Here is a 10,576-nt window from a genome sequence, read left to right as displayed (position 1 = left end):
TCTCATGCACAGCATGTTCCACCGGGTCCTCAGGCTATGATTCCAGCACCAGCTACTGGCCCACCTACTTAGCCAGCTCGAGGTCGAGGTCGAGGTCGCCCTAGAGGGGGAGGCCAGGCAAGATATTATGCTCTTTCGGCTCGTACAGAGGTAGTTGCTTCCGACTCTGTCATTACAGGTATTGTTCCGTCTGTCGTAGAGACGTGTCGGTCTTATTTGATCTAGGCTCTACATATTCCTATGTGTCCTCATTTTTTGCCCCGTATTTGGGCGTATCTCGGGACTCCTTGAGTTCCCCTATTTATGTGTCTATTCCTGTGGGAGATTCTCTTATTGTGGACCACATGTATCGATCGTGTTTGATTGCTCTTAGTGGTCTTGATTGCTCAGTATGGTAGACTTTGATGTTATCTTGGGCATGGACTGGTTGTCGCCCCATTATGCTATTTTGATTGTCACTCTAAGACCGTGACGCTGGCTATGCCAGGATTACCACGATTGGAGTAGAGAGGTACCTTAGAGTACACTCCGAGCAAAGTTATTTCATTTCTTAAAGCTCAACGAATGGTTGAGAAGGGGTGTGACGCATATCTAGCTTATGTGAGAGATGTCAATATTGATACCCCTACAGTTGAGTCAGTTCCAGTAGTAAGGGACTTTCCAAATGTGTTCCCAGCTGATCTTTCGGGCATGCCGCCGGACAGAGATATTAATTTTGGCATTGATTTGTTGTTGGACACTCTTCCCATCTCTATTTCCTCCCTATCGTATGGCTCCTCCTGAGTTGAAGGAATTGAAAGAGCAGTTACAGGAATTGCTTGATAAGGGCTTTATTTGGCCTAGTGTGTCACCTTGGGGTGCTCCTGTCTTATTTGTGAAGAAGAAGGATACTTCTATGCGGATGTGTATTGATTACCGCCAGTTGAACAAAGTCACAGTGAAGAACAGGTATCTATTGCCTCGTATTGATGATTTATTTGATCAGCTACAAGGTGCCAGAGTGTTTTCCAAGATTGACTTACGTTTAAGCTATCGTCAGCTTAAGATTCGAGAGCCAGATATCCCGAAGACTGCTTTCATGACTCGGTATGGTTATGATGAGTTCCTTGTGATGTCATTTGGGCTGACCAATGCCCCAGCAGATTTTATGCACTTGATGCACAGTGTGTTCCGGCCCTCTCTTGGCTCATTCGTCATTGTGTTTATTGACGACATTTTGGTGTACTCCTAGACTCGGGAGGGTCATGAGTAGCACCTGATGACTGTGCTTTAGACCTTGAGAGAAAAAAATGTTATATGCAAAATTTTCAAAGTGTGAGTTTTGGCTAGACTCAGTGGCATTCTTGGGTCACGTAGTATCGAGTGATGGGATCCAGGTGGATCCGAAGAAGATTGAAGCAGTGTAAAGTTGGCCCAGACCATCCTCAGCTATGGAGATCCGGAGTTTTCTTGGTTTGGCGGGGTATTACCATCGATTTGTAGAAGGTTTCTCATCTATTGCAGCATCTATGACCAGGCTGACCCAGAAGGGTGCTCCATTCAGGTGGACATAGGAGTGTGAGGAGAGCTTTCAGAAGCTCAAGACAGCTTTGACTACAGCTCCAGTATTGGTATTACCTACAGGTTCAGGATCTTATATTGTATATTGCGATGCGTCGTGGATTGGTCTTGGCGCGGTGTTGATGCAGGACGGTAGGGTGATTGCCTACGCGTCCAGACAGCTGAAGGTGCATGAAAAGATTTATCATGTCCACGACCTTGAGTTAGCAGCTATTGTTCATGCCTTGAAGATTTGGCGGCACTATTTGTACGGTGTCCCTTGTGAGATTTACATCGATCACCAAAGTTTTCAGCATCTGTTCAAGCAAAAGGATCTTAACTTGCGTCAGCGGAGGTGGTTGGAGCTTCTTAAAGATTATGATATCACCATTTTGTACCATCCCGGGAAGGCCAATGTGGTGGCCAATGCTTTGAGTTGCCGGGCAGAGAGTTTGGGGAGCTTAGCATATCTACCAGCAATAGAGAGGCCATTGGCGTTGGATGTTCAGGCCTTAGCCAGCCAGTTTGTTAGATTGGATATTTCTGATCCGAGTCGAGTATTAGTTTGTGTGGTCTCTCGGCCTTCTCTTTATGATCGTATCAGGGAGCGTCAGTATGATGACCCCCATCTGCTTGTCCTTAAGGACACGGTTCAGCACGATGGTACTAAGGAGGTCACTATTGGGGATGATGGTGCATTGAGGATGCAAGGCAGCGTGAGTTGATTCTCTAGGAGGCTCACAGCTCGCAGTACTCCATTCATCCGGGTGCCGCGAAGATGTACTAGGACTTGAGGCAACATTACTGGTGGAGGAGGATGAAAAAGGACATAGTGGAGTATGTAGCTTGATATCTAAATTGCCAGCAGGCGAAGTATGAGCATCAGTGGCCAGGTGGGTTACTTCAGAAGTTAAAGATTCTGGAGTGGAAATGGGAGTGGATCACAATGGATTTCATTGTTGGACTCCCACAAACTCAGCGGAGGTTTGATGTAGTTTGGGTGCTTGTGGATAGGCTGACCAAGTCATCTCATTTCCTTTATGTGATGACTACCTATTCTTCCGAGCAGCTGGCTCGAATTTATATCCGCGAGATCGTCAGGCTTCATGGCGTACTGGTATCTATCATCTATGACTGGGGTACACAGTTTACATCACAGTTCTGGAGGGCCGTACAGCATGAGTTGGGTACTCGAGTGAAGCTAAGCACAACATTTCACCCTCAGACGGACAGACAGTCCGAGCGCACTATTCAGATATTAGAGGATATGCTCCGTACATGTGTGATAGATTTTGGAGGTTCTTGGGATTAGTTCTTGCCACTTGCGAAGTTTGCCTACAACAACGGTTATCAGTGGAGCATCCAAATGGCACCATATGAGGCTCTGTATGGTAGGCGGTATCGGTCTCCAGTGGGTTGGTTCAAGCTAGGCGAGGCTAGATTATTGGGTACAGACTTGGTTCAGGATGCCCTAGATAAGATGAAGGTGATTCAGGATCGACTTCGCACAGCCCAGTCCAGACAAAAGAGTTATGTGGATCGGAATGTTCGCGATGTTGCATTCATGGTTGGAGAGTGGATCTTGCTCCGGGTTTCGCCTATGAAGGGCGTTATGAGGTTCGGGAAGAAGGGCAAGCTGAGCCCAAGGTTCATTGGTCCATTTGAGGTGTTGCGGCGAGTTGGAGAGGTTGCTTATGAGCTTGCCTTACCTCCCAGTCTAGCAGGAGTTCATCCGGTATTCCACGTTTCTATGCTCCGAAAATATCACGATGATCCATCTCATGTGTTGGATTTCAGCTTAGTCCAGTTGGACTAGGATCTATCTTATGTTGAGGAGCTGGTGTCTATTTTGGACAAGCAGGTTCGAAAGTTGAGGTCAAAGAACATTTCTTCAGTGAAGGTTCAGTGGAGGGGTCATCCGGTCGAGGAGACAACTTGGGAGACCGAGCAGGATATGTGCAGCCGTTATCCTCATCTTTTTACCACTTCAGGTATGTCTCTATGCTCGTTCGAGGACGAATGATTGTTTTAAGAAGGGGAGGATGTAACAACCCGGTCGGTCGTTTTTAGAGTAATAGCCCCGATCCCCTATTAACTGCTTCCCCCGTATCTTTTTCTGCTTATGTGACTTGCCGGGAGGTTTTGCTTTTGGTTTCGGAGTGTTTTGGGACACTTAGTCCCTAAACGAAAGCTTAAGCCTTATGATTTTGACCGTAGTCAGAACTATATGAAGACGACTTCAGAATGGAGTTTCGTCAGTTCCGTTAGCTCCGTAGGGTGATTTTGGACTTAGGGGCATGTCCGGATTATATTTTGGAGGTTTGTAGATGATTTAGGCTTGAAATGGCAAAAGTTAAATTTTTGGAGATTTTGACCGGAAGTGGACTTTTTGATATCGTGGTCGGATTTCGATTCCGAAAGTTGGAGTAGGTCCGTAATGTTGAATATGACTTGTGTGCAAAATTTGAGGTCAATCGGACGTGTTTTGGTAGGTTTCAGCATCGGTTGTAGAAATTTGAAGTTTCAAGTTCATTAAGTTTGGATTGGAAAGTGATTCGTATTTTTAGCGTTGTTTGATGTGATTTGAGGGCTCGACTAAGTTTGTATGGTATTATAGGACTGGTTGGTATGTTTGGTTGAGGTCCTGGGGGCCTCGGATGAGTTTCGGATGCTTAACGGATCATTTTGGACTTGTGAAAGATAACAGATTTTTTGGTTTTTCCAGTTGCTGGTTTCCTTCTTCGCGTTCGCGAGGGGTGTTCCGCATTCGGGAAGAGGAGCTGGAGGAAGGAGGAAGATTTTTCTTCGCTTTCATGAAGGGGGGGTCGCGTTCGCGAAGGGGTTGTTACTCAGTGCATCACGAACACGAGAAGGGCATCGCGTTCGCGTTGAGAAAGTTGAGAGTTGGGACCCCAGGCCTTTTTGCCTACGCGTTCGCGATGTTGGTCCCGCATTCGCGTAGGGTTGAGCTGAGTGGACTTTGCATTTGCAACAAGGGTATCGCGTTCGCGATAAAGGGATTCTAGGCCAAAGTAAGTTTGTGCTTCGCGAACGTAAGGGTCCTTCCGCGTTCGCGAAGAAGGATTTGCCTGGGCAGAATATAAGATTTCAAAAACGAGGGTTTGGCCATTTTTATCAAAACTTGGGTTTGAGAGCTCGGATTTGGGCGAGATTTTGAGAAATTTTCAGAGACATCAATTGGGTAAAGATTCTTCACTTGATTTTGGTTATATCCCACTAATATATCACTAATTTCATCTTTTAATTTTGGATTTGGGTGGAAAATTTGGGGAAAATGGGAAGAAGTTCTTCCACTAAGATTTTGGGTTTTGATTGAGATTTTGATATCGGATTTGGATAATTTTGGTACGAGTGAACTCGTGAGTGAATGGGTGTTCATATTTTGTTACTTTTACCCGATTCCGAGACGTGGGCCTGGGGAGGCATTTTAGGGTAATTTTCAAAATTCTTTTAAAGTCTTGATTTCATTAATTAAATTAGTATATTATAGTTGTATTTATGGTATGAAATTGTTTTTGGCTAGATTTGGGCCATTCGGAGTCAGATAATCAAGGAAAAGGCATTCTTACTGATTGATTGAGCTTGGTTCGAGGTAAGTGGCTTGCCTAACCTTGTGTGGGGGAAAATACCCTTAGGATTGGGTACTGTTGTGATATATGAGCACCGTGTACGTGGGGTGACGAGTACGTACACGGGCTATTTGTTGTAAAACCTGATTTATTTTACTGAGTAGTAACCTATTTTTCCTTTAATTTGAGTTATATCGTTTAAATGAGTATTAGTTTGTTTCCATTCTTAATTGGGCTATTCCAATATGTGTAGTTATCCTGTTTAGTCTAATATCGCATGTCTACGTGATTTAGCTGCTTATTTGAACTCTGTAAAGCATGCCTAGTTAATTTCTTACTTTTTCCTTGTTCTTTATCAGTATAACTATAGAAATCTTGTTGTTAACTGTCGTATTTATCGGTTTGAGCTGTGTGTTTACGTTTGAGACTGCGAGGTAGTTCCTCAGGAGTTCTCCCTGCACATTTACTTTTGAGACTACGAGGCGGTTCCTCGGGAGTTCTCCCTGCATATTTACTTTAGAGACTACGAGGCGGTACCTCGGGAGTTCTCCCTACACATTTACTTCTAAGACTACGAGGCGATACCTCGGGAGATCTCTTTGCTTATTTATTTCGGGACTACGAGACGGTATCTCGGGAGATCCCCTGTTGTTTACCCGAGTGTTGTACTAATATTTTTGCTGTGTTTTCCTTTTGTTAAATTCCAGTATCTTAATATACTGTTATATTCCCTTGCTTTATTTATTATATACAAGTGGGCCTGACCTGACCTCGTCACTTCTCGACCGAGGTTAGGCTTGGCACTTAGTGGGTACCGTTGTGGTGTACTCATGCTATTCTTCTGCACATATTTTTATGTGCAGATCCAGGTACTTCTTATCAGCCCCGCTATTAGCTGAGAGCGCTTGCTGTTGTAAGGAGACTTCAAGGTACATCTACCACGTCTGCAGACCTAGGATTCCCCCTCTATTCTCCCATATGTCAAACACTTCCTGTATTCCTTTTATTAGACTCTAGTGTATAGAGATGCTATTTTTCTTCTATAGCTTGTGACTTACAATGTTTCGGGTTTTGGAAAGACTGTGTATTTATAGAGTATTGGTTATTGTGCATGCCGAGAGGCATTGTTACTAGTTATTCAGTTATCCACTGCTGTTAGAAACCAAGTTTTACTTTCGTTTTGTTATTTTCTGCAATTTGTTAGGCTTACCTAGTCGTAGAGACTAGGTGCCGTCACGATGTTATACGGAGGGAGTTTGGGTCGTGACAGGATTGGATGATGAATTCCTTGTGCTTTTGCTTCTCTACCTCCTCCTTAGCCTCCTTAGGTCTTAGATGTGTCAAAAGTCCCAAAAATAACGTTTTTACATGTATTTATATTAAGTAGGGTCGGGCCCAAACGAAAACAACTTTTCCTACGCGAAATAGGATTCTAGCTCTTTAAAAATTGTACAGGCGCGCCGCATGGGGCAATCCTCCATGCGGGGCATTAGTGGGCAAACCCAGAGAGTTGAAATCTATCAGGCAGCCGGTAAATGTACAGTCCAGGCACGGCGCGCCACCAGCCGCGCTAGTGTTGTTTTCTTAGAGTCCGGATATTTCTTAACTTTTTGATATCCGGACGTGTTTTTGACCCCCGAACGCGATCCCGGCTTAATCCCATAGGCTTTTACTGAGACTTCAAATCTCCAAATAGCTCGAATTCATTCCATAACATCTACATAACTCGGAATCACTCCTACAAGGCATAAACACATAATTAGTGCAAAACACTAGCGATTAAAGCTCAAACTCAATTAAAGTGCAGTAAATTAGAGTGCAATAAGCGACTAAAATACGATATTATAGCCAACCATAACACCCCCACACTTAAACTAAAGACACAACCTTTTTAAATAACTCTCCTAACTCATCACATCAAGAATATTTAAAATAAATTAAGCACAATATCGTAACATCCTAACCTCAAGATTTGACTCAAAAGCACCACGCATTATTTATGACCCCCTCACTTACTCTAACACAGAGGTCAACGACATTACCTTTCCTTCATGAATTAAGTGCCCTCACAACAATAGAGAGTAGTTCCATACACAATAGAAATTAAGGACAATTAGGAACTAAAGATAGAAAGAATTCGCTCACTCTCAAAAACAACATTTATATGCTACAAAAGATGAACCATAGGCTTGCCCGTAGTGTACTACTCTACTAATTGAGCTCATTCAATTCAGGATCAAGTAGGACTTTAACTTGTTGTAATGTAGGCTGTGGGACAGGTAGGATACATTTAGATATAAGAGTGACTACACCTCCCTAAGCACTTTAATACATATACATTAACTATTCAAAACCTCACACTTATGTCAAACCAAAACTCCACTTTCACCTTACAATACATTAACTCCCTACTTCTTTAAGCACGATTACATCAAGTTACCACTATCAAGGAATATTGTTTTTCACAATCATACAAATATTTTTTTTTCTTTTTTCTTTTCTTTTTCAATTCAAGTGGCTCTTACTTTTTTTTTTAAAAAAAAAAAATAATGCACCTTTCTACTTATTTCATTAGTTCCACTCAAAAGCCAAACCAACCACCCCACACTTCAACTTTTGCAAATTCATAACAAATTCAAGTGCTCACGAGAGGTATACGGTTCAAATAGATGGTTAATTCAATTAAATAGGTAAGACGTATAATGTGGTTGCCAAAGAAATAGGATCACAAGCTCAAAGGGGTTAATTAAGATACATAACAATTAGGTGAGTAAAAACATATAACTGGCTCAACAAAGAAACGCCTAAATTACTTCCAAGACTGAACAAAACTACTATTTCGCTTTGTAAACACACATGGCAAGTTCTAGACATCAAATGCAATACACAGAATACACAAAACCTCACACACACATGGCACATAACTCACTCAGGATTGGATCATCAATACACTCTAGTCAAAGCAGTTAAGCAAAGTTAAAATCATACAGTTTAAGGTACTTATACAAGAGTCAAAAACTGAGCCTAAACATCACAACTAAATCACTCACTATTCTCAAGGCATAATAAAGTCAAGAGACATTGTTGCCAATTCAAATCATAGCACAAGGTTTCCTACTCCTAAAAAAATAAAACTAACTATACCCGGTTCAAACAAAACCCTTGGAAAAGAACCGCGACCCAAAGAAAACCCAAGGGGGAATTAATACACTACCTAACAAAAGAAAAAAAAATTTGTCTTTTTCTTTCGACTTTAATCCCTCAAGAAACCTGTCAATATGATATCCATCGTCGGGAAAAATCGAAAATTTTAAAATTTTATGGGTTTTTTCAAATTTTTATCTCTATCTCTACTACTACAACTAACAAAACAAAAACTAAAACTAACATACATACAATATACAAATATTTTCAAATTTTTATCTCTATCTCTACTACTATAACTAACAAAACAAAAACTAAAACTAACATATATACAACATACAAATGTCCCCCACCCACACTTTAAGTTGTGGCATGTCCCCACGACACACAATTAAAAAGCATAAGATAGTGAAAACTTCCCTGAACATCTAGTCGAGGTCGAAGTCGGGATCCATTCCTTGCCTCCGAACCAATGCGCACATCCACGTCGACAGATTCTTCTTAGCCTTCTTGGGGTGCACCCCACACTTATCATTCTCACTCAGTTCAGCCTTTCCTTTTGAACTCTTCACCTTCCACTCAACACTTGCAGTTGGATTCTCCTTTTTAACCCCTGTTTCTACATTCATCTCAAAAATCACAGTCTCCTTACCCACTCTAAGCATGAGTCTTCTATTGTGTATATCTAAGATTGCTCTACCCGTTGCTAAGAATGGTCTTCCGAGGATAAGGGGGACCTCCTTGTTCTCCTCCATATTCACCACTATGAAATCTATAGGAAATACGAACTTATCTACCCAAACTAAGACATCTTTAACTATCCCCTCAGGTATCAAAGTTGTTTGGTCTGCCAGCTGCAAAGATATTGGTGCTGACCTTATCTCTCTAATTTCATTATCCAGCTTCCTATAAATATACAAAAGCATTAGATTAATTGAGGCACCATAATCACATAAAGACTTATCAAAATTAATAGTGCCTAAAGAGCAAGATATAATAAAACTCCCTGGATCTCCACACTTTTGTGGGAGTTTATTTTGCAAGATTGCACTGCAATGCTCTGTGAGCTTGACCACTGAGGTCTCTTCTATCTTCCTCTTATTTGTAAGGATCTCCTTCAAGAATTTGGCATAAGCTGGCATTTGGGAGATCACTTCTGTGAATGGCAAATTTACATTAACCTGTTTCAGCACATCTAGAAATCTCTCAAATTATTTATCCATCTTTTCTCGATACAGCTTTTGGGGAAATGGTAAAGCAGGCATGTGTTTGCTCTCTTCATTAGATTCCTTCCTTCCTGAAGTTTCCTCCTTCTTCTTTTTCTCAGCTCCCTTCTTACCTTTCTTCTTCTTATCAACTTCATTTTTCAGCTGCTCCCCACTTTCTTTTTTAGGTATCACATCTTTTTGGACTGGGGTGGGATCTTTAAACATTTGCCCCCTTCTCAATGTCACATCATTCATTGTTTCTTTGGGGTTTCTTTCAGTATCAGCTGGCAGAGTACCTGTGATTCTTTCAGACAATACAGTTACAATTTGTCCCACTTGCTTCTACAAGTTACGCAAACCAGTGCCAATTTCTTTAATAGCTTCACCATGAGCATCTAATCTTTCATCTATCTTGATAATGAAAAACTTCATTAGATCTTCTAGCCCGGGCTGAGTGGAATGTTGAGGCTGGAACTGCAGCCTCTGCTGATTTTGGAAGCCTGGGGCTCCTTGTCCCTGGAATCTAGAGTTGTTTTGTTGACATGCATTTACAGTACCCTCAGGTGAACTCCACAAAAAACCGGGGTGCTTCTGACCCATTGCATTAAAGTTATAATTCCCAACAACATTAACTTCCTCAATTGAGGCTTGACACTCATGAGTAGGGTGTCCTCTTTCACATATATCACAAGCTGTGTGGGGCTCACTATGTATTGAAGCTAAGATCAGCTTCCTTATTTCATTGGCCATGGAATCAAGTTGTACCTGCATAGATGTGTTAGCATCAACCTGGTGAACACCAGTCGCTCTTCTTCTTTCAGCACTCTTAGAAGGCCACTGATTTGCATCTTCAAACAACTCATCTAGAATTGTGACTATCTTCTCTGGAGTCTTCTTCATTAACGGGCCTCCAGCTGCATTACTCAATGTTCTACGTGAGGTCGGTGTCAATCTATCCCAAAAATCCTGGAGTTGCATCCATAGTTCAATCCCACGATGTTGACACTTTTGCACTATCTCCTTAAACCTTTCCCAAGCTTCAAACACAGTTTCAATGTCGTTGTGGCAAAAGTTATGGATTTCTCTTCTAAACTT

The 10,576-nt window shown here is 42.0% G+C and overlaps 1 non-coding gene across 1 annotated transcript; it reads left to right on the top strand.

Moving 5' to 3' along the window:
* Positions 1-10,469: 10,469 nt before the first annotated feature.
* LOC142168544 (small nucleolar RNA R71) lies at positions 10,470-10,576 on the top strand. Its single transcript, XR_012698399.1, has one exon. It is a non-coding gene; the product is annotated as a small nucleolar RNA R71 (small nucleolar RNA).

Source organism: Nicotiana tabacum, chromosome 13 (assembly GCF_000715075.1).
Source record: "Nicotiana tabacum cultivar K326 chromosome 13, ASM71507v2, whole genome shotgun sequence".
NCBI classification, from domain to species: domain Eukaryota; kingdom Viridiplantae; phylum Streptophyta; class Magnoliopsida; order Solanales; family Solanaceae; genus Nicotiana; species Nicotiana tabacum.
This window is presented reverse-complemented; position numbering and strand designations above follow the sequence as displayed.